Source organism: Trichosurus vulpecula, chromosome 8 (assembly GCF_011100635.1).
Source record: "Trichosurus vulpecula isolate mTriVul1 chromosome 8, mTriVul1.pri, whole genome shotgun sequence".
Classification (NCBI taxonomy): Eukaryota; Metazoa; Chordata; class Mammalia; order Diprotodontia; family Phalangeridae; genus Trichosurus; species Trichosurus vulpecula.
The window spans coordinates 154,427,865-154,449,648 of NC_050580.1; the positions used below are offsets into that span (position 1 = coordinate 154,427,865).

Here is a 21,784-nt window from a genome sequence, read left to right on the forward strand (position 1 = left end):
AACTGTATTGATTATTTCTGCCTTTTTACATTTGATTGCAATACTTCTATGCCTTAGTACATCATCAATTTTTGTAAAAGTTACACATGGTACAGAGAAATATATATATAATATATATACATATATATATATATATATATGTATGTATGTACATATTCTTTTGCCATCCCATTTAAAAGATGCCATAACTTTTAACTTTTATTTCCCCAGAAATTTATTCAGGTCCCTTTTATTTATCTTTCAATTGGATTTATCTAAAACTGATAGAGGATATGGAAGTCTCCTATGATTATTGTGTTCCCATTGATGTCATCTTTTCGCTCAGTTAATGTTTCCTTTATGAATTTGGATGCTAAAGCATTTGGAACATATAAGTGTAATACTGATATTAGATTATTGTCTATGGTTCCTTTCAGCATAGTCTTCATTCCTCTTAATTGTTTGAATATTTGTTTTTGCTTTGTCAGATAGCATTATGGCAACTCCTGCTTTTTTAAATTCACTTGGTGCATAGTAATTTTTTTTCCATCCCTTAGTTTTATTTTCTGAATGTCTTTGTTTTTCAAATGTGTTTCTTGTAAGCAACAGATTGAAGGGTTTTGTTTTCTTGTCCAATCTGTCACACTTTTTCATTTTGTTGGATTGTGTAAGCCATTCACATTTAAAGTTATAAGAGTTGTTTATAAATTTATCTCCATCTGTCCCTAAAATTGTTTTTTCCCCAAGTTATAATTCCCCCTTCTTCTGTGAACACAATATTATATTCTTTCAGTTCTTTTAATCTTTTTTAAAGGTTTTAAAGGTCCTGTTTCCACTGACCCTCTTCTTCTCATCCCTCATCCCCTCTTCTCATTTGTTATCCCTTTCCTTTTTGAGTTTTGTTTATTAATTCTTCTTTCTCTGCTTTTATCTGGTTATATATTTCTTCTCCCTCTTTTTTCCTTTCACTTAGTCAAGTTGACTCCCCTTTCCTCTCCTCCCCTTCAGCTAGCCCTATTCACTAGTATTTTTTAAATTTCAGTTTTTACATCCCTTTCCAAAAAAGGATTTTTCTCACTCTCTTAATTGTCCATCTTCTCTTTCTGTGTACTCTAGACCCTCATTCTCAGATTCATGACTCCTATAATCATGTACTCATCATATTGTTGTTAATCCTTTGTTTTTGAAAAGGGTCAATGACATCATGAGTGATGCCTTGACTTGTGTGTGAATTGGAGTTAATTGAGGCAGAGTTGTGCAAAGTCATCAACCTCACTCTCTCTTCTTGAGTCATCGAAGTCCAGTGCCAGGACAAAAGTCAAGACTATGGCCCAGGATGCAGTGGAGGACCTTTGTGTCTTCAGTGCCTGACCAAATCTAAGCATTCCACAGTGTCTACTTCAGCTGTTTCCATGGCCACTGGAATAAATAGGTTTTATCTGCCCATTCTGCTGGGGGAAGTTTTCACATGCTTGGGGTAGACATCTCCCTAACCCACCAACAGATTTGAGGCTTTTAAGTTACCTTCAACGTAGTTTAGCCCATCTGCCAAGATGGTTTTACCTAGATGTAGTCACTGTTCATGTTACAGCTTCTTGGAGCCACAGTTTCCAAGATATCCATCCTAAGTTCTGCCTCCAGGTTTTCTGCCATGGGTATTCGTGGGGTACTATGGATTCCCCTTTTTCCATTGTGTCTCACTCTCAGAACAAAGTCAATTATTGCATGTGTCAAAGAGGACATTACCCATTGGTAGGGCACCTCCCCTCCCACACTTCTGTCACCGACATACCCCTTGATATATGCTCTCTTGTTGATCTATTCTTCCCTGTATATTTAACTGGGAATGTCCTCCATAGATCCATACTTTCCCACTCCTACAGGTGCCAGTTATCCCAGGGGTTCCAACTTCCTCTTTCCAGGACAAGTAGATTTTTCAGGCACCAAAGACTCCACAGTGTCAAGTCCTTATCTCCCTTGAATCATCACAGCATTCATCAGTGGGACCCCATCCCACTTCCAAAGTAAGATTTCCTCTATTTTCTCCCCCACCACACCCTCATCCTTTCAGCCTTCCCTCCCTCTTCCTCATCCATTCCCCTGTAGGGGTTTCTTTTTCTCAGATCACAGAGGTATCTTTTCCCTAATTATGAGCCATCGATTTGACCTTGCCACAATACCCACACCTCTCTATCCCCTGCTCCTCCCCCCTCTTTTATGTAGCCTTTCATGTTAGAATATAGTCCCACAAAAGAAGTATTCATCTGTAGGCAGGGTGTTACCAGGTTCTGTCCATAATGCCCTCTGTCCAACTCTTCACTGTTACCTCTACTAGATTTCTTCATTCACCCCATCTCTTTGCATACATTTAGAAAGAAGCTGCTTACTGGTCTTTCTGTTGTCACTCTGTTGCTGTCTGCATTTATTCACTCCTCTTGAATTTCTGTTGTTGGTGTGTGTGAGAAGCAAATAATTTCTTCGGTTCTGGTTTCCTTTCTAAAACTGTTTCAAACTCTTTATTATTGAATGTCCATCTTTTGTCTTACATGGTTAAGCTCAAATTCATATGATTGGTTTTACCCTAGGCTGAATCCTAAGCACCAGTGCTCTTCAGAATACATTCCATTCTCCCTTCTTTTGTCTAGGGCAGGAGTGGGGAACCTGCAGCCTAGAGGCCACATATGGTCCTCCAAGTCCTTGTGTGTTGCTTTTTGACTGAGTCCAAGTTTTACAGAACAACTCCTTTTGCTAAGGGGATTTGTTCTGTGAAGTTTGGACTCAGAAAGCTGCACTTGAGGACCTAGAGGGCCCCATGTGACCTTGAGGCCACAGTTTCCCCACACCTGGTCTAGGAGGTGCAGAATAGTCTTGCATTATACAAATGTATTTTCCTTTGTATTTGAAGGTCTTCCTCCTGATGACTTGTGGAATTTGATGTTTCTGAATTTAATTGTTAAATTTAACCACTATGTGTCTTAGAGTTTGCAGCCTTGGGGATTTTTTGTGGAGGCAATCTATGAATTCTTTCCATTGAAATTTCATTTTCTATGTTCAGAAGTTCTGGGCACTTCTCTTCTATTAGTTCCTTCATTATAGTGCTAATTTTTTTTTTGTCCTGTCATATTGACCTATGATCTTTAGGTTGTCTCTATGCATCCTCTCTTCGAGGACCATATGTTTTGTTTGCATGGTGAATAAATTTGCCTTTAATGTTTTTGTTTTTTGCTTCTCTTTTTCTATGTTGTCCTTCATTTCTGCGTATTTGTATTCCAAATCTATTGTTATCTCTTGTTTCTTTGGTGAGGCTTGCCATTCAATATCTCAGTTTTTCTATTATACCTATTGTTTTTGCTGTGCAGAACATAAATTCTGCTCTTATAATTTTGATTTTTCTTTTAAACCATTCGGGAATGGCATGTTGTATTTCCATGTTCTCTTCAAATTCCCCAAACTCAAATTTACATTCCAAAAAGGGTCCTCTATCTCATCAAGTATTGGATCATTTTCCTTCATTTTGCAGTATTTATTCATAGATGCCTGAACTCATTTACTGGAGGCCATATTTCCTTCTGTTACTGTTTTTCCTGTTGATTTATGTTCAAGGTCTTAGAGATTTCTTCTTCCTGATATTTTTGGCACTTTTAGTCCCCCTCCCCTCACTTCTATTTTTCCTTATTATTCACTTCCTGATACCCTCCCCTCTGAAATTGGGGTTTTCTTTGGGGTTGGATCATAAAGAATCTCAGCCTCTTCCCACACTGGGCAATTCATGGTTCACCACAGAAGTCTCTGAAACGACTGACTCTGGAGTGGTCAGAACTGGTCCTAGCTGGACACTGTGCTCTTTCCCTTAGGCTTAGTGGAGTGCTTCACAGCTTCCCACTGTATTTATTTCCCCATAGTTCAGAACTTTGCAGCACTGGTGCTTTCAGGTTCAGCCCCTAGTAGGCTTTTGCTATCGAAGGTTGTGGCCAAGCTGTTTGTTGAGGCCCAAGCAAACTTCCACAGCTTGGAGTACAGGTCTGTATGACAGACGTAGGTTTTTGTGTAAGATGTGTCATGTCCTTGGGTTTGCTGGCATGGCCCTGCTGGTGACAATTTTGGATTCTAGGTGACCTGGACCATGGAAGCAGCTAAAGTTGCTTTATCTTTGACACATATTTCCTATCAGGATCATTCCTGCCAACCATGGGTGTCCCACAAGGCTCTGTCCTTTGCCTTCTTTTCTTCTTCCTTTATACTATTTCACTTGGTGACTTCATCAGCTCCCATGAATTCAGTTATCCATGTTGATGATTCTCAAATCTACATATCCTTGTCTAACTTCTCTATTGACTCCCAGGCTGATATCTCTGACTGCCTTTCATACATCTTGAACTGGATATCCTATATACATCTTAAACTCAACATGTCCCAAATTGAATTCATTATCTTTGCTCCCAAACCCTTCCTGCTTCCAAACTTCCCTATTATTGTCAAGGGCATCATCCTCCCAGTTCCCGTGCTCACAACCTAGATGTAATCCTTGGCTCTCTACTATTTCTTTCCCCCAACCTTCCCTTCATATCCAATCTGTTGCCAAGATCTGTCAATTTCACCTTTGCAATATATCTTGAATATATCCCCTTCTTTCCTCTGATACTGTCACCACTCTGGTACAGGTCTTTATCTCCTACCTAATGGAGTCTGCTGGTTGGTCTGCCTGACACAAGTCTCTCTCCACTCCAGTTCACCCTCCATTCTTCCACCAAAATCATTTTCCTAAAACACAGGTCTGGACATGTCAGGTGCTACTTAATAAACTTCAGTGGCTCCCTATCACCTCCAGGATCAAATACAAAACTCTGTTTCTTATTCAAAGCCCTTAATAAAGTACATGCTCCCTTTTCTAGTTTTCTTATACCTTATACTTCTCCTCCATGTACTCTTTGATCCAATGATACTGGCCTCCTTACTGTTCCAAGAATAAGACATTCCATCTCCTCATTCTGGGCATTTTCTCTGGCTGTCCCTCATGCTTAGAATGTTCTCCCTCCTCATCTCTGCCTCCTGACTTACCCAGCTTCCTACATATCCCAGCTAAAATCCTGCCCCATCCAGAAAGCCTTTCCCTATCCCTCTGAAATCTAGTGATTTTCATCTGTTAGTTATTACCTATTTATCCTGTATGTAGCTTGTACATAGTTCTTTGCATTTGTCTCCCTGATTAGACTATGAGCTCCTCAAGGGCGAGGACAATCTATCTTTTGCTTTTTCTTTTATCTCTAGTGGTTAGCACAGTATCTGGCACATAGTAGGTACTTATTTAATACTTATTGACTGGCCTTCTTTGAAATGCATAGTTATTGAGAGTTACCTAGGAGTATATGTATATACCTAGCAACTATATGTCAGAGGTGTGACTTAAAGCCAGGCTTTCCTGGCTTCAATGATAATTCTCTATGCATGACAACATACTGTATATTTTTTGCATCAATTTTGTTTTGAGAAATTTTTGAGAATTTCATATCCTCCCACACACAATAACTAAAGATACCTTGGGGTGTCATGATGCCAGAGATGGGAGTCACTGATTTGTAAGACAGCCTTCTTGAATTGAAAAATATCACACTGTAATATAGCATGAAAATATAGGATCACAGACTCAGATGTGTCTTCTAAAGGTCATCCAGAATATCTTGACGTTAGCTTAGCAGCAGGTCTCAGATGACAATGGGATGAACTAGATCAGAGGTACTACAGATGGCCAGGACACAAACACTAGACAGAACTCCTGGGTTAGAGTAACTGACCCTGGAACATTTCAATAGTACAGAACACATCTGGACATGTGGGTGAACTGTCCAGGGAATTTGGCAGCAGATAACTCACTCCTGAAGATTAACTCTCCAAACTCCTCCTCCTCACCAGCTGCCTTCCCACCCCGGAGGGACCTCTGCCTGAAGGCCCTGCTGGCTTGATTGGTGACTTCTTGGCCCAGGCCACTATTTCAGGAGGGGCCCCAGATATGCATTATTCTACTTTCTACCCAATTCATTCTCTGTGCTTCTCTTCATCAACCACCAGAATACTCTTCTTGGGTACTCTGTTCCCCATCCCACTCCATTCTAATTCCCTTCTATGTTTTTTTTAATTAATTAACTATTTTTTTTATTTTTCAGCATTCATTTTTATAAGATTTTGTGTTCTAAATTTTTCTCCCTCCCTACCCTCCTCTCTTCCCCAAAATGGCATGCAATCTGATATAGGCTACACATTACAATCATATTAAACATATTTCCACATTAGTCATGTTGTGAAAGAAGAATCAGAACAAAAGGAAAAAACTGTGAGAAAGGAAAAAAATGAGAAAATAGCCTGTTTTTATCTGCATTCAGACTCCATAGTTCTTTCTCTGGATGAGAACAGCAATTTCCATCATGAGTCTTTTGGAATTGTCTTAGATCATTGCATTGCTGAGAAGAGCTAAGTCTATCAAAGTCAGTGTAAGTGTAAGCAAAGCAGATTTTTGTTAGTATTTTTTGGAGTTTGATTTTCCAGGATCCATGGCCATAACAACATCTTGTTCCCAGGTGTTGGATATGAGTTCTATGGTTCAAAACATCTCCACCACGACCCTTACAGATTGTAAGGGCCAGGTGTCACCTGTTTAGATTGTAAGGCTCAGGGCTCTGGAGGGGTGGAGTGAAAGTATGAAGCAGGTGGGCCCTGGTCAGTGAGTGGGGAACCTTTAGGGTTGAAATGCGCAAGCTAGAATGCTGTGTGTACCTTGATTCATTCAAATACGTACTAGATTATAAACTGTATGAGGACAGGGACCTCATGATTTTTATCTATACCAGTAATTCTCAAGCCGTTTGGTTTTAGGACCCTTTAAAAATTATTGAGGATGTCTCCCCAATAGCTTTTGTTTATATAGGTTATATCTATCAATATTTGCCATATTAGAAATTAAAACATCTTAGTATTATTATGAAAATAGTTTTTTCCTCATAGACCTTCTCTTTCTCTCCTAAAGGATCTCAGGGTTCTCTAGGGGTACACAGACCATAGTTTTAGAACTATTCAGTTGTGATCTATGCAATACCTTTCTAAGTTTGTATCTCTTTTTTTTTTTTTAAGCATCCAGAACATTGCTTTGTACTTGGCAGGTGCTTAATACATTTTTTCAAGGGTTTCCTTATATCTCTTCAGCCTCTAGGTGCTAGTTTGGTCTTTAGATTAAGCCTGAAGATGGGTGGGATACAAAGGGAGGAGTCAGGCTAGTTATTATCCATGCTGCTTTTATCAACAATTGACACTAAGTCCATTCAGCCAGAAGAGTAGCCATCTTATCTTACTCCCACAGATCCCCAGAGAAGGATCTTCTTCACTTCAGTAAACTTGTTTCAATATCTTAGAGTCTTGCTGTCTAGATGCTCTTCTTTATATTTTTACTGAGATTTCAACCCACTATAAGAAAAAACTTTACAACAGAGCTGTCTTTGGAAATTGGAAAAGAGCTCCATCACTGTAAGTATTCATTTGGGGGATGGATAACCATCTGTCAAGCATCTCATCTGAGGAGTTTTGCACTGGGTGAAAGGTTGGACTAAGTGACCTCTAAAGTCTCTCTGATGATTTCAGGATAGCCTCCATCTCTCATGAGGTAAGGAGCCATGACAACTACAGAGTATTATGAGCAGTTTTAAAGGACCATAGTTTTTTATTTAGGATAGACTCAGAAGGACAAATTCACTTTTCTTGAAATGGAAATCTTTCCAACTCAGTTATTTTAAGGATTCTTGGTTTCTTTGTCTTTCAGAGAGAAAGATCGGAATTGTTTCTTTAAATAGCAAGGATATTGATATTTTTTGTAATACCTTTAACTTTGAATATTGCTTCCACAGCTATTTGACCTTTGCAACAACCTAGCAAGTTATCATGGTAGGTATTATCATTCCCATTTGACAGAAGAAGAAATTGAGATCTGCAGAAGTGTGGGTTGCCTATACAGCAAGTTAGTGACTGGACAAGAACGAGACTGTAGGATTGTTCCTTTATAGCTAATGGTTTCCCTACCCACTCACTCCCTTTCCCCCCCATAGGATCACCTAGCTTTAGCTATAGTAAATCTGCTGCTGTGTATGAACTGATAGGTTGCATGTCTGGCTTGGTTAAAATGGGATCTAGGTGACAAACCCAAAAAAAAGTGTTTCTAAAAAGATTGCAAATTGAACCATTTTAAATTCACTGGGAGAATTCAAGGTTTAAATTCTACACTGAGGTAGAATACTTTGTAAAGTGAATCATCCTTTGGAAAGGTGAATCGTAAACTTCCCTCATTTACCAGTTGTTGTCATTGTTTAAGTTGATTCTCATCAGATCCCTCACTAGGAATTTTTGTACCTAGGGCAGGCACCAGAAACCTTGCCTGGGCCAGGAAGGCTTGAAGTATTCAATGGTCTGAGGTGCAGGTGCAGGTGAAGGGGGCAGGTTGGAGTAGGGGAAGGGCAAGTTCTAGCCTACAACTGGTAGCTTCCTATTTTAACTAATAATTCTTGCTAACTAGCTGCTAAACGCTGTTATTTCTGTGTTGGTAAAGGACTGAAAATTCTTTCTGTATCCTCTAAATCTGATGGCCCTGAGGCAAAGCTCTGATTGCTCCACCCAGGTATGGCTCTGATTATCACATATCATTTTGGTTTCTTTTTAATGAGATTCATCATCCTTTCTTTATGGTCACTTTCCCACGTAAGGTCTGAGGATTTAGAATTGTAATGATCCTGAGAGGTCATCTGTTTGAAAGGTTCTTAACTTGGGACCATGAACTGGTTTTTAATAACTGTGTTTTGATAACTGTATTTCAATATAATTGGTTTCCTTTATAATCTTATGTATTTTGTTAAATTAAAAACATTTTGTCAGGCAAGGTTCATTGGTTGTTGACCTTTGAAGATGTAATGTTAATGGGATATGAAGATCTTCCTTGCCCATTAATAGGCCTCACGTGGAGCCCATTAAGAGAAGCTTGCTTAGGGGAGGCTTGCTTGTAGGAAAGCTTTCACACTTTTTGGTATTAAGTTGATTAGGCACTGAGTCACGAGAGTTGTGATGCCTTCTGGCTCTGAGAAATATATATATATATATATATATATATATATATATACACATATATGTATGTATGTATGTATGTATATACTCTGAGTTGGTATTTTGCTTTGGGGGCTCGCTTATGAGAAAGACCTTGTGATTCCCTGGTCAAGACTCTAAGTAGCCGTATGTTCAGAGCTCCCTGACTGCTCTCTGGGTCCAGGGGTGTGTCTCAAGTGTATAGCAATATTGCTTTGATTGAGGCAGTCAGAGCCCTGTCTGTTCGTCTAATTTCTCTGCTTGTATTTTTTCTGATGCTCAGGGTGCTGACTTTTCCCCTGAATTAGTGAATATAATTAAAAGTAGGATTGTTAACCCTTTTTTGAGTAGTCTTTCTTAGAAAAGCAGATTAAAGAACTTGTGCTAGCAGGCCACCTTGGGTATTATAGGGTGCTTGCTGTTGTAGAAGAGCACCAAAATGACAACACCATGTTGGGGTCAAGGTACAGTGTGTCTGACTGTAACTGATCAGACCAACACAAGCTCAGGAGACTCTACCACACGTTGGGCACAAATAGTCCACATGAACACTTAGAGTGGAGATGGCTCTAAGTTTGTGCAACTCGTGTTTCTTTCTAGCTGCTGTAATTCTGCTCTGCTGATAAAGTACGGCACCTTCTTCGAAGCGGGCACATCATGCTGTGTGGTCCTGTGGCAGTGTCTCCAATGTCTTACTTGCAATAGACCAGGAAAGATAGTGTATGCCTGTGATCCATGCTACCAGGTAGACTGTGGCTGCTGGATCATTTGAGCTCAGGAGTTCTGAGTTAGAGTGATTAGGAATCCAAACTAAGTCTGGCACCAATATGTTGAGACCCCAGGACTAGGGCGCCACTAGGCTGCCTAAAAGGGGTGATCCAGCCAGGTCAGAAATGGAGTAAATCAATGCTCCTACATTACTTAGAATGGGATCCAGCTGTTCTAGTTGTTGGACTTCTGGGGGAGAATAGGGACACCTAGTTTCAAAAATAAAAGAAAATGAAAAACCCATTATTCTGAGAAGAGGTTCATCGGCTTCACCAGCCTGTCAAAGGGGTCTTGACACAAAAAGGTTAATCTCTGAACCAGTGCAACTCCCTCAGTTTTCCAGATGTTGAAACTGGGGCCCAGAGAGACTAAGAGATCTGCTAAGGATAGCCTAGATATTAAAGTAGCAGAACTCTGGGCAAAACCCAGGTCTTCTTCTTCCAGGTCAGATCTGGGTCTAGACACATTACAAGGACACCATACTGGTTGTAAGTATTTCAAGGCCTAGCATTCTCTTTCTGTTTATACCAACGTTGTCAGGAGTGGACCATTAGAGTTCAGAGCACAGAAAAACGTTTTTTAAAAATTTGAATTTTACTGAAATTTGGGGGTAGAGCAATTTCTAGTCTTTGAAAGCAAAATCAGTTCCTGAGTTCTGAACTTTACTTCCCTTGTTTTTGATACTGGGCGGAGGTTCAAGAAAGCAAATGTCAGGATAGAAGGAGGTGGCTTTGTCAGCTGGTCCTAAAATGAATATGGCAACCATGGGACCCATAAATCCTTTGTTCCTCTATACCAGTGTGAACATACTCATTGGCCCTACCTCATTAAATCACATACACATGGTATTCCATAAGTATTAATATAGTTCAAGGCATTACATTTTTGTATCATATATTATATATGCATGTCTAAACCTATGGACATATAATAATAGCTAGCATTTATATAGTACTTTGAGGATTGCAAAGTGTTTTCCAAATATTATCTCACTGGATCCTCATAAGAACCCTAAGAGGTGGGTTCTACTATTATCCTCATTTTACAGATGAAGAAACTGAGGCAGAGATTAACTGACTTGCCTCGGGTCACCCAGTTAGTGTCTGAGGCCACATTTGAACTCAAGTCTTCCTGACTCCAGGTCCAGCTCTTTATGCACTGTGCCACCTGACTGCCTATATGTACATATATATGCATATATACATGTATATACATATACACACATATATAATACATGCATATTTATATAACTGACAGCCCTAGATGTCCATTTAAGAAGTAGGGGTCCTGCTCTGGACTCAAGTGGCCTGGAATCCATATTGGAGAAGCCTGACCCCCCCCCTCAAGGCCCCCCCCTCCCTGCAAAGAGGGGACTCAGGGTTTTTAAAATTTTTTGTATTCTCTCTGGATCAGTTTGCCCCAGTTCTGGAGTTCCAGGGAAAATCACTTAAATAAAGCTTAGACATGGTTCAAGTCTAGTGTTTTCCTTAAAATTTCCTTCCTAGAAAATACACTGAATGTAAAAAGTAGATATATCAAGTACAGGACAGCTTCCTTCCTTCTTTTCTTACTTTTTTTTTCTCCTAGAAAAAGTTTATTTTTAAAAAGCTAGAACATAAAGAATGTACAATGACTGATTTTATGTATCAAATTCTTTTGGAAATGGAAAGATGTAGCAATCTCAGCTCAGTGCTTTGTTACTTACACTCATTCCCAGGCTTCTAACATGATGATACTATTTCCTCAGCTACTACAATTCCAATATTGTTCTGTTGCCCACATGGTGCCATCTCTGCACATTCATCAATCACAAGATTCATAAATGGATCAAACTCTGGCGATATTCTTTGGACGTGCCTCCCACTATTTAATTTCGGTGATAGCCTCTTTCCCATATTAAAAAAAAAACAATAACAAAACTCGAGTACGCTTTGCTCATCCCATTTCAGTCAAAGCCCTTGACCTCCTCCTTGAGCAAGTGGAGAACACTCAGGCTTCTCTTGCCACTCTCACTGTCCTGTTTTAACTCTGTTCAACAGCTATTTATTTCCTCCACCACAAAAGAAATGTTTAAAACACAACGACTTCATAACTACACATTAACAAAGAATTAAAACAGGAAGCAGTAACTTATCACTCCTATTATATTGTCCTTGAAGGTAAAGACAATTTTGTGGGACTACAGATCATAAATTTTACTTTTGCCTTATATCTCCATAGAACTAGGAACTCACAATATCGAGATTTTTCTGGCCAATCAGACCTAAGCTCCAATCCTCCTGGGTGTGATACTCTTCTCTGAGACGCTGTTGGGGGAATCATTTTCTGTCAAGCAACCAACACCTGATTCAGGAACTTCTGACCTCTGGAATTCATGAAGTTACTAACATCTGGAAATATCCATTTCTCATCATCGTTGTGTGGTGACAAGCTCAGGGAAAGAAATACAAAGCAAAAGAGGCAGCCGAGGATATGAAGGCCAGTCTCCTATATCTGGGCAGACACATATTCTCTCTGCCAAAGCGTGTAATCACCACTGCTGTGGGAAGGGGGAAGGTGAGAGAAATCCTTCCCTCCCTTCCTCTCCAAGTCCAGAGGAGATCTGTGTTCCAAGCCAAGCAGGATCCATAGAGACAGAAACTTTCTTGTCCTCATTCCGGAGAGAGCAGCTCTTTCTGGATCTGATTGCAATCATTTTTTACATCACTCCAAGTCACACAAAGGGACCAACCGGGGGACGTTCACAAATGTCCTTTTGCAAGTGGCCCACCAGAAGGGACCACGGCATATATCATATATAGCTATATCATCCCCGTCACTTTTTTTTTATTGCGTTATATTGCAAGATCGTCAGGGACGCGAGCCATGTTTTCTTGAACTTTGTATTTGCCTATAGCTTTTAGCACAGTGCTCTGCATAGAGTAGGTGTTCAATAAATATTTATTGAATATAAGAATCACTTAAGTGGTGGAGCCGCACATCAGAGAGCACAATCCCTATTTCCATGGCATCTCGCTACCTTACCATCTTCCCACTTCTCACTTTACAAATCAATTTCAATCTCAAGCCGGTCTCTGCAATGTGGCAGCAGATGGGCTAGGCTTATCCGTCAGATTCTGCTAGCCAACCTTGAAGGAGGAAAATCTCCCGATGCGAGTGAAGAAAATCGCTCATGTTTATTACCATCGCATCATCACCATTTTTATTATTACTGCTGCTATCTTATTTAATGCACGAAAGTGAAAACATTCGCAAAATAGCAAAACAAGCTCCCACAGTCCCGCAGCAAAAATATCGCCCCTCCACTGACTTAGCTGCATTAAAGACGCCGCTTCTGGCCAGACAGAGCTAAAAGTCCTGCCCTCCTGCGGCCGTTGCGGGAAACTCACTTACCGCGCCATAGCTTCTGTTTCATGTTGCTTTGTTGCCCTCTAGTGGCAGGTGGACTTCTCTAGCGCCCGGGAGAAGTCTCCGGTGTCAGATTCCTTCAGAAGGGGATGTGGAGGGAAGGGCACTAACAGGGGGACGATGAGGTCCATTTTCCTGTGCTTGGATCAGACATTCTTGACACAGAATGTTGCGGGGAAGAGGAGAAGCAGTATGTTGATATCTATTTTTATGATTGTGCAAAAGCTGATAACGTGTATACAGATAAAATCTTATTAAAAGTCTACACACATGGATCTATGCACTTACATTTCCTCACGTCCATAGAACAGACGTATGTCTGTCTAAAACATAAAACGATGTTGGTATATATTGAACACGTTAATGTTAATGCTAATAATATGTGTACTCTTGTATGTGCAATGCATATATTGATGTTAATAATTAAAATAGTAATAATAATTAGTAGTTAACATTTGTATTGTGCCAACTTTGGGCCAGGCACTACCTAAGTACTTTGCAAACGTTATCTCATTTTTAGATAGATGCTATTATGATCCTCATTTTACAGTCTAGAAACTGAGGCAAAAGGAGATTAAATGACTTGCCTGGGGTCACATAGCTAGTAAGTGTCTGAGGCTCGATTTGAAGTCAGTTCTTCCTGGCTCCAGGCTGGCATTCTATCTACTTAGCCACCTCGCTGCCTATTATATTATTATTATTATTGTTATTATGTAATAATATATATGGAGGACGATAGAGTAGAAAGAGAGCTGACCTCCCTCAGAGTTAGGAGAAAGACTTGAGTCTTGCTCTTGATACATCCTGGCCGTGTGACCCTCGGCAAATGACTTCGCAGCTCAGTTTCCCAGGCCACTCTCTAAGAATATGTTGCCAAGCTGGTGATGATTTGGAGATCTGAGGGATCATAGATTTAGAGAGGAAGGGATCCAATCCAACCTCTTCATTTTATAGGAAAGGAGATGGAGACCCAGGGAGGCTGAGGAACTTGCCCAAGGAATTAGAGCTAGTAGGTGTCAGAGGATACACAGAAGTACATATAGTATGTATACACATGTATATCCATACGCACATATACATTTATAAACATACACACATAAACACACAAATAAGCACAAATACACATAAGAACATATATAAACATACATACATATACATACACTCATACACACATAAACACACATAACATACACATATAAACATATACACACATATGTATACATGCATATACAAACATATACACATAGTACAGTGTTATGTATATAAATATACCCACATATATATATATATATAAACATATATACACACATGTATATACACATATACATATGTAACAGAGGACTGGCAAAGGGGCCTCAGTTTTGGGAGCATGCACATTTGGTGGCCCTGCTTCAGGAAGTTTATAGAATTGAGGGGGCCTACTCTCTACCTCAGATCACAAGTATTACATGACACTTTATGGTTCATTAACCACATGGTGAAGACACATATTTTTGATTGGTTGCTGAACTAGAACTGAGTGGTGGGCATTCTTTCTTTTCCCGCTGTCTTCGATGAAGGAGGAGGAAAGGACAGCTAATGGGGAAAGAAAGCTGGCACCAGCGACCTGCTCTTCCAGCTCTGGTCAACACGAAGCCATGAACCTTGACGTTGCCTCTGTAGCTGTGATGCCTGTTATTTTCTGCTTCAGATGAAGAAATATTGAAGACGGACAGGACTAAGTTATGATCTTGCGAGCTTGGAAAGGTCAGGAATGTTGCCAGAGGTCCAGAGATGGGATTGATAGACTTTGCCATCAGAGCAACTCCAAGAAGTGACCTGTGGGATCCAGGCCAGCAGTGAATTGGGCCTAGCAGCCAAAGTACCACTTTGTAGAGATACTTCATTTATTGTCTAGGACACATTTGGAAGGGGACTTGGGGTGGAGGGAGCAAATGACCCAAAGCAAATAGAGATGGATGTGGTAGAGGGGAGAGTGTGCCCTGATTTGGGGTAAGAGGGTGTTTCTACTTCTTTTCTCATTGCATATTCTCAGGAAATATCCATTTGTGAAAGCTAATAGATGTTCATTGGTTAAATGGTTGCTAATTGCTAGATGGTATCAGTGACATACTAGTGACCATACAGTGATGTACTAATGGTATCAGTGATATACGATATCTATGTCTATATATGTATAGATATATGTTTATATATATATGTGTATGTATATATGTGTGTGTGTGTGTATATATATATATATATATATATATATATATACTATATAATGATATACTAACTATAACTGGTGATTAATATTGGAAAGAATACATTGGACTGTGGGCTTTAACTGATAGAACTGAACAACCCTCTTGCTGTTCTGGGTCATGTGATGAACAAGACAGTGCACTGTTGTGCAATCTCCATGACCTCTCAAACCTCTCCAAAATACAAATTATGCACAAGGGATAAAAACTTTATCCCCATGTCTAAGTCACCAACATACTGACCCAGTGAGTTGACAACAGAGAAGGCTAATCTCTAATCCTTTAAATGCTCACTAAGCATCCCATCTCCCACCAGCCACCATGCTCTGGCAGGACAACACAAGCTTAAAAACATGTTATTACAAAAACAAGGACTATACTGACCTGTGGCTTCTAATAGAACTTAACTGTCCCCGGATTCATCACCGTTGTGCCCTGGGAAGCTAGAAGTTTGCTCTGCTTGGGTTGGCAATCCTCTGCTTCAATAGTACTCAGCCAGAGAATTGAGAAGCGGAGGAAAATGACACAGAAGCCATCATGTATTTGTCTCTACCAGGCCTGGAAAGAAAAAAAATGGGACTGGCATTTGACTGTGGGCAGGGGTTTGGGGGAGACTTCCAACTAGGTCCTGAGCATCATCAGATATTATAATTTCTCAAGCGTCCCAGAATGGTTGCAATCCTACTTTGCTGGGCATAGATCATGAAAATATAGGGAAGTGATAAGCCTCTAGATTTCACCTTTTCCCACCATTTTTCTGAGGGCTGATTCATTCTTCCCCCAAACTATCTAGAAGATAACTCCATTAAATTTTAAATTTTGAGGAAATTTTAAGAAAATTTGGAGTTTTAGAAATTTGAGAAAATATAAGAAAGTTTTAAGAAAGAAGTGGATGAGAGGGAAGGGGAAAAACTGTGTTCTGTTTAAAAAGTTGGCTGATTTCTTTAGTCAATGCCTTTTAGACCCAAATACATGCAAGAAGAGAAAGAAAATAATTTAAATAATCTTTTGATCCTTCTTAGAGCAATGTTTCTCAAACTTTGGGTCCCAGGAACTCCTTATACTCTTAAAAATTATTGAGGACCCTAAAGAACTTTTGTTTATGTGAGTTATATCCAAGAGTGTGCTGGTAAGTATTTAGCCAATGGGTCTGTGGAAAAAAAAATACCCATGAAATTTTAAAATTTAATTTTAAAATTTAATCTGCAGTATTAACATTTTCCCTACCACTTTCTTAAGTCTAGGCAATTAAAACAACAACAAAAATAAATCAAGGCCTGATTTGTAGTATTTGCTGGTTTCTGAAGTATAAATACTCATACCAGTTTGAGCTGGCTCTAGCATACCTCTGGTTAAATCTGTCAGTATTTATTGAATTAGAAATGAAAACCAATAAAGTTTTAAAATAATTATTTATTAATTCATTTAAAATAACAAGGATAAACCTATTATATAGCATGCTTTTATGAAAAAATAACTATATTTTCAAAACAAAAATTAGTGAGAAAAGTAGCATTGTTTTATACATTTTTGCAAATCTAATGTCTGGTTTAATAGAAGACAGCTGGATTCTCCTAGCTACTTCTGCATTCAATCTGTTGCAATATGTTGTTTTGATTGAAGTATATGGAAAAAAAAAACCCTAGCATCACAAGATGTATGGTTGGGAAAAGGGGAGAATATTTAAATGGACAATTAATATCCTAGCATCATTATGAAAATAGTTTTGACCTCACAGACCACCTGAAAGGCTTTTGGACACCCCAGGGATTCATGGACCATACTGCCTTAGTAAATTTGGTTTTCATACAAAGCCTTTATAAGACAAACTAGTCATAATTTAATACTTTGTGTGGGTACTCCATTCATGTGTCAAAGTGGTTCCAAAGACCTAGACTTCTAGGTAAGATAAAAAGCTGAATAATTGCCCTATGGATTTCTTCAATGTAGAAATTCAGTCTGGTTTAAGTAGATAAAAATCCATATCCTTTAAGGTCTCAACTGTGGAACTGATTTTGTGGATAGGGTTTGGGGTGGAGGGGAACTCAGACTATCAGGGGTGGGGAACCTGTGGTCTCAAGGACACATGTGGCTCTCTAGGTCTTCAGTTTGACTGAACCCAAACTTCACAGAACAAGTCCTGTTAATAAAAGGATTTCTTCTGTAAAACCTGGACTCAGTCAAAAGGCCACACCCAAGGACCTAGAAGGCCATGAGTGGCCTCAAGGCTGAAGGTCCCCACCCCTAGACTAGTTGGTCTGAATTACCTAATTCAATTCAATCAAATCAAGGGGTATTTATTCCTATCCTCGAAGAGCTCCTAGTCTGGTGGAGAAGACAAGATTAACATAAGAAAAATAAAAGATCACCATGAGGCACTTATGTGATAAGGGCTAAATGAGGGTATAGACACTAGGTGTTTACTGATATGAGAGAAGGGAGCTGTAGTCTACAGTGGACTCTATCTGGATCCTGAAGGATGGGCAGGATTTGGAGAGAGGGATGGCTCATAGAGAAAAGAGGAGGGAATAGTGGTAGGATGAGAATGATCCGGAGATTGTATAGAATAATCTAGATTTGATCATCAGTGGTTTTCAAAGAATGAGAGAGACAGTGATCATTGATCAGTGGAATCAATATCTGAAATGAGGGTGGATATATAGACATAATATATACATGTATGTATATATATATGTATGCACACACATATATGTATATGTGTTTGTATATGTATGCATGTGTATATAAACATATACATATATATAATTGAACAACAACAAATATGTGTGTGTGGTATATGTGTGCATTTAAAATATTCAAACAACATGCATTATATTACATGCACTGATAATGTGATATATTAGGTTCTGTAGGGATAGGAAATTATATGAGGAAGAATGGTGTAGCTGGAGAGATAAGCTAGAAAACAAAGCAAGAAATAAAAATGAATTAAATAATGATATAAGCAGTAAATAACAAAGATGATGGTTTAAAATGGTTTCTTGACCTTTTCTGCATTTTGGGCCTCTTTGGTAGTCTAGTGAAGCCTATGAACTGCTTCTCAGAACAATATACTTCATTGCATAAAAACGACTGTCAAATGGCTGGTACAGACAAGCAATGTTATAGGAGTTCCAGAGGAGGGAGGAATCAACGTGTGATGGAGTGGCCATAAGACGGTAGCTCAAGAAATCACATCCTGTAGGATATATAGAGAAATTATCCTGAAGTCATTATAACGGAGTAGCTAGGATGGCTTTACATGCAATAAAAGAGCACTGTTCTCATGGTCGAAAGGTACAGTTCAACTCTGTTACTTCTTAGCTGCTTGTATATAGACAAGCCATGTGACCTTGCCAAGGACAGTGTTAAATCTGTAAAATGGGAATATGAAGGATAAATGCTTTCAGAGGGGTCAGGAAGAACTTCTAGCTTGGAAATTCTTTCCACTAAAGAAGGTGGGATTCCATCTGTGACTTAGCAGATATGTCCTAGGAGAGTTGGCTGATTTTCCCAAAGTCACTAGAGAGTGCAAGAGGCAGGTCTTCCTCACACTGAGCAAATGATACTTAATTCCTTTTGTGTCACAGACTTCTCTGGAAAGTCTAGTGATGCTTATGGACCCCTTCTCTGAATAGTGTTTTTAAATGCCTAAAATAAAATGGAGGGGATTACAAAGGAAACCAATTGTGTTGAAATATAGCTATTGAAATACGTATGTATGTATTATATATATATATATATATATATGTATATATATATATGTATATATATTTACACACACATACATTTTTTTTAAAAGGTCATGGACCCTAGTTTAAGGATAGCTCTGACCTTAGCATTCTACTCACTAAACGAGGCTGTCTCTGTATGTATAAAATGAGAAGAATAGATTGAGTTTCTATTTCCCAGAATGAGACACCTTCCTTAGAGCAAGCTGGGCATAGGCTAAACCATGACTGTGGCTATATTCCTAGGAACAGACAGAGATTTAAAACTGGAAGATACTTTAGAAATAATTCTTCTACCAAATCTCTAATGCATCAGTCACGCACCATCGTGTGTCATAGATATCTAAGTTGGCATCATATCTCCCTATTGGACTTTCTTCCTGAGGGCAAGATTGTGTCTTATCTAAACTGTATATCTTGCTCAAGATGAAGCATAGCACAGTGTAGTACACTGTGAGTTGGAAAGGGAGGTACCCCAGGGCATCTAGTTCAACACTCTCCTTTTTGTTTTTTAGAACAAAACTTGAATTATCAAAATTGAAAAGCACTTGGCAGAATTAGAATGTGATATTCAAACCAATTATAAGTACAGATTGAGTTAAAATATTTTCATAAACTACTTTATCAAGTTTTCTGGGGAAAAAAGCTTTTTTTTTAAAAATTTCTGGAATAAAACAAACGTTTCCATAACATAGTATAATAAAGTAAAAAAGATTATTGCATATGAAACTGCAAATCTATTTTGTACAACTTGCTATTTCTTTTAAATATATAATAAAGTTATCATGTAAATTTTCTTCCCTTTTTTTCTTCACCCTAGAGATGGCTACCATTAGACACAAATAGGTTTGTGTACACATATATGTAAACTTATTCTATACATATTTCTATTTATCAATTCTTTCTCTGGATGCAGATGGCATCTTTTTTCATATGTCCTTTATAGTTAATTTGGGTATTTATGATAGTCCAAATGACTTATTCATTCAAGTCATTCTTAAAACAATATTGCTGTTACTGTATACAGTATTCTCTTGGTTCTGTTAATTTTGCTCTTCATTATTTTGTGCAAGTCTTTCCACGTTTTTTTTTTTTAAAGATCATTGAGCTTATCATTCTTATAGCATAATAGCATTCCAACACAATCATATACCACAACTTGTTCAGTCTCTTGGAAAAGAAGTTAGTGTGTATAGTAGCCTTGGTCAGATTTTAGTTTAGGGCTTCAGCATATTGAGAATTTTCTCTTTCCTCCTCTTTAAATTATAATTTACTTCTTCACTGCCCAGGTATTTGTCCAGTCACAGTCTGACAAATTGTTCCACATAAAGCAAGCAAAGAACCATTTCTTGTTGTATCTTTTGTTTAAGTTCCAAGGCATTGTCCATTGAAAATATTTGTATTGATGATACAACCAAAAATGTCTTTTGCCAGGCATCTGGGGTATTGGATTTCTTTGACCTTTTTGAAGAAGACTCAAAGCATCATCTTTTTCCTGGGCAACTTTGTCTATTGCATCCATAGACTCTAATCCTTTTCTAATTGTTCTGGGCTTGGCATTGGCAATATTTAGTATGTGCTCTCTTGATCCGAACAGGAATTCTTAACTGTGTGTGTGTGTGTGTGTGTGTGTGTGTGTGTGTGTGTGTGTGTGTGAGAGAGAGAGAGAGAGAGAGAGAGAGAGAGAAAGAGAGAGAGAGAGAGAGATGGATTCTTCTAGTTATCTGATGAGATCCCTTTTCAGAATGATATTTATTTTTAAAATTCATAATTGAAGGAAATGACCAATTCAGAGATTATAAAAAAATTTCAATGTAGTTTTCCCCAATTTTATTGATCCCCTAACAACTATATTTAGACCATTTGGGCATCTGTGGACCCCAGGTTAAGAGCCCCTGATCTAAATTAAGAAGCATATTCCTTTTTTCTAGCGAGATATACCAAAATTTATGTATATCTTCCTTGGTCTGGTGCCTTTACTATTCCGAAGTTCAGATAGGGTTATTGGAATATTCCAACAGTGGGAACAGGGTTCCCTAAGTTTCAGGAATTAAAAAACAATGAAATGAGTTTCTTCTACCCACTTCAATTCATTTATTTGGTGGCAATCTACCCCCTTCCATCTTTGCATAATGTCATTGAATCCATGAGGAAGCTCATGAACTAAAGTAAATCTTAGATGCTATGAATGTATCAAAAACAGCTTGGGGCTCTTAGAGTCCTTAGAATTAGTTCACAGACACAAACTTACTTCTGTCTTCTTTACTTCACAATGGCACAAAGAATCACTGAAATATTTGTTCATATATCAATTTGAGAAAATGTCTGGATCTTATAAAAGGGGATTTCTACCTCTTGATCCCCATTACTGTGGACTCAAGGGCAAGGTGATAGTGGGACTAAGACTCATCATAAAACATCTAAGCATCTCCTCAAGATGTCAGAGAAATTTGATGTGAAGGGAGGAGGCAGAGTCAAGATGGCAGAGCAAGAGGAAGCATAGAATTTAACTCTCCTCTGAAACTTTCTTGATAAATATTT

The 21,784-nt window shown here is 38.7% G+C and overlaps 1 pseudogene; it reads right to left on the minus strand.

The window, feature by feature from the left end:
- Nucleotides 1-11,565: 11,565 nt before the first annotated feature.
- On the minus strand, nucleotides 11,566-11,753 carry LOC118829648 (annotated as a pseudogene).
- Between the last annotated feature and the right edge of the window lie 10,031 nt (nucleotides 11,754-21,784).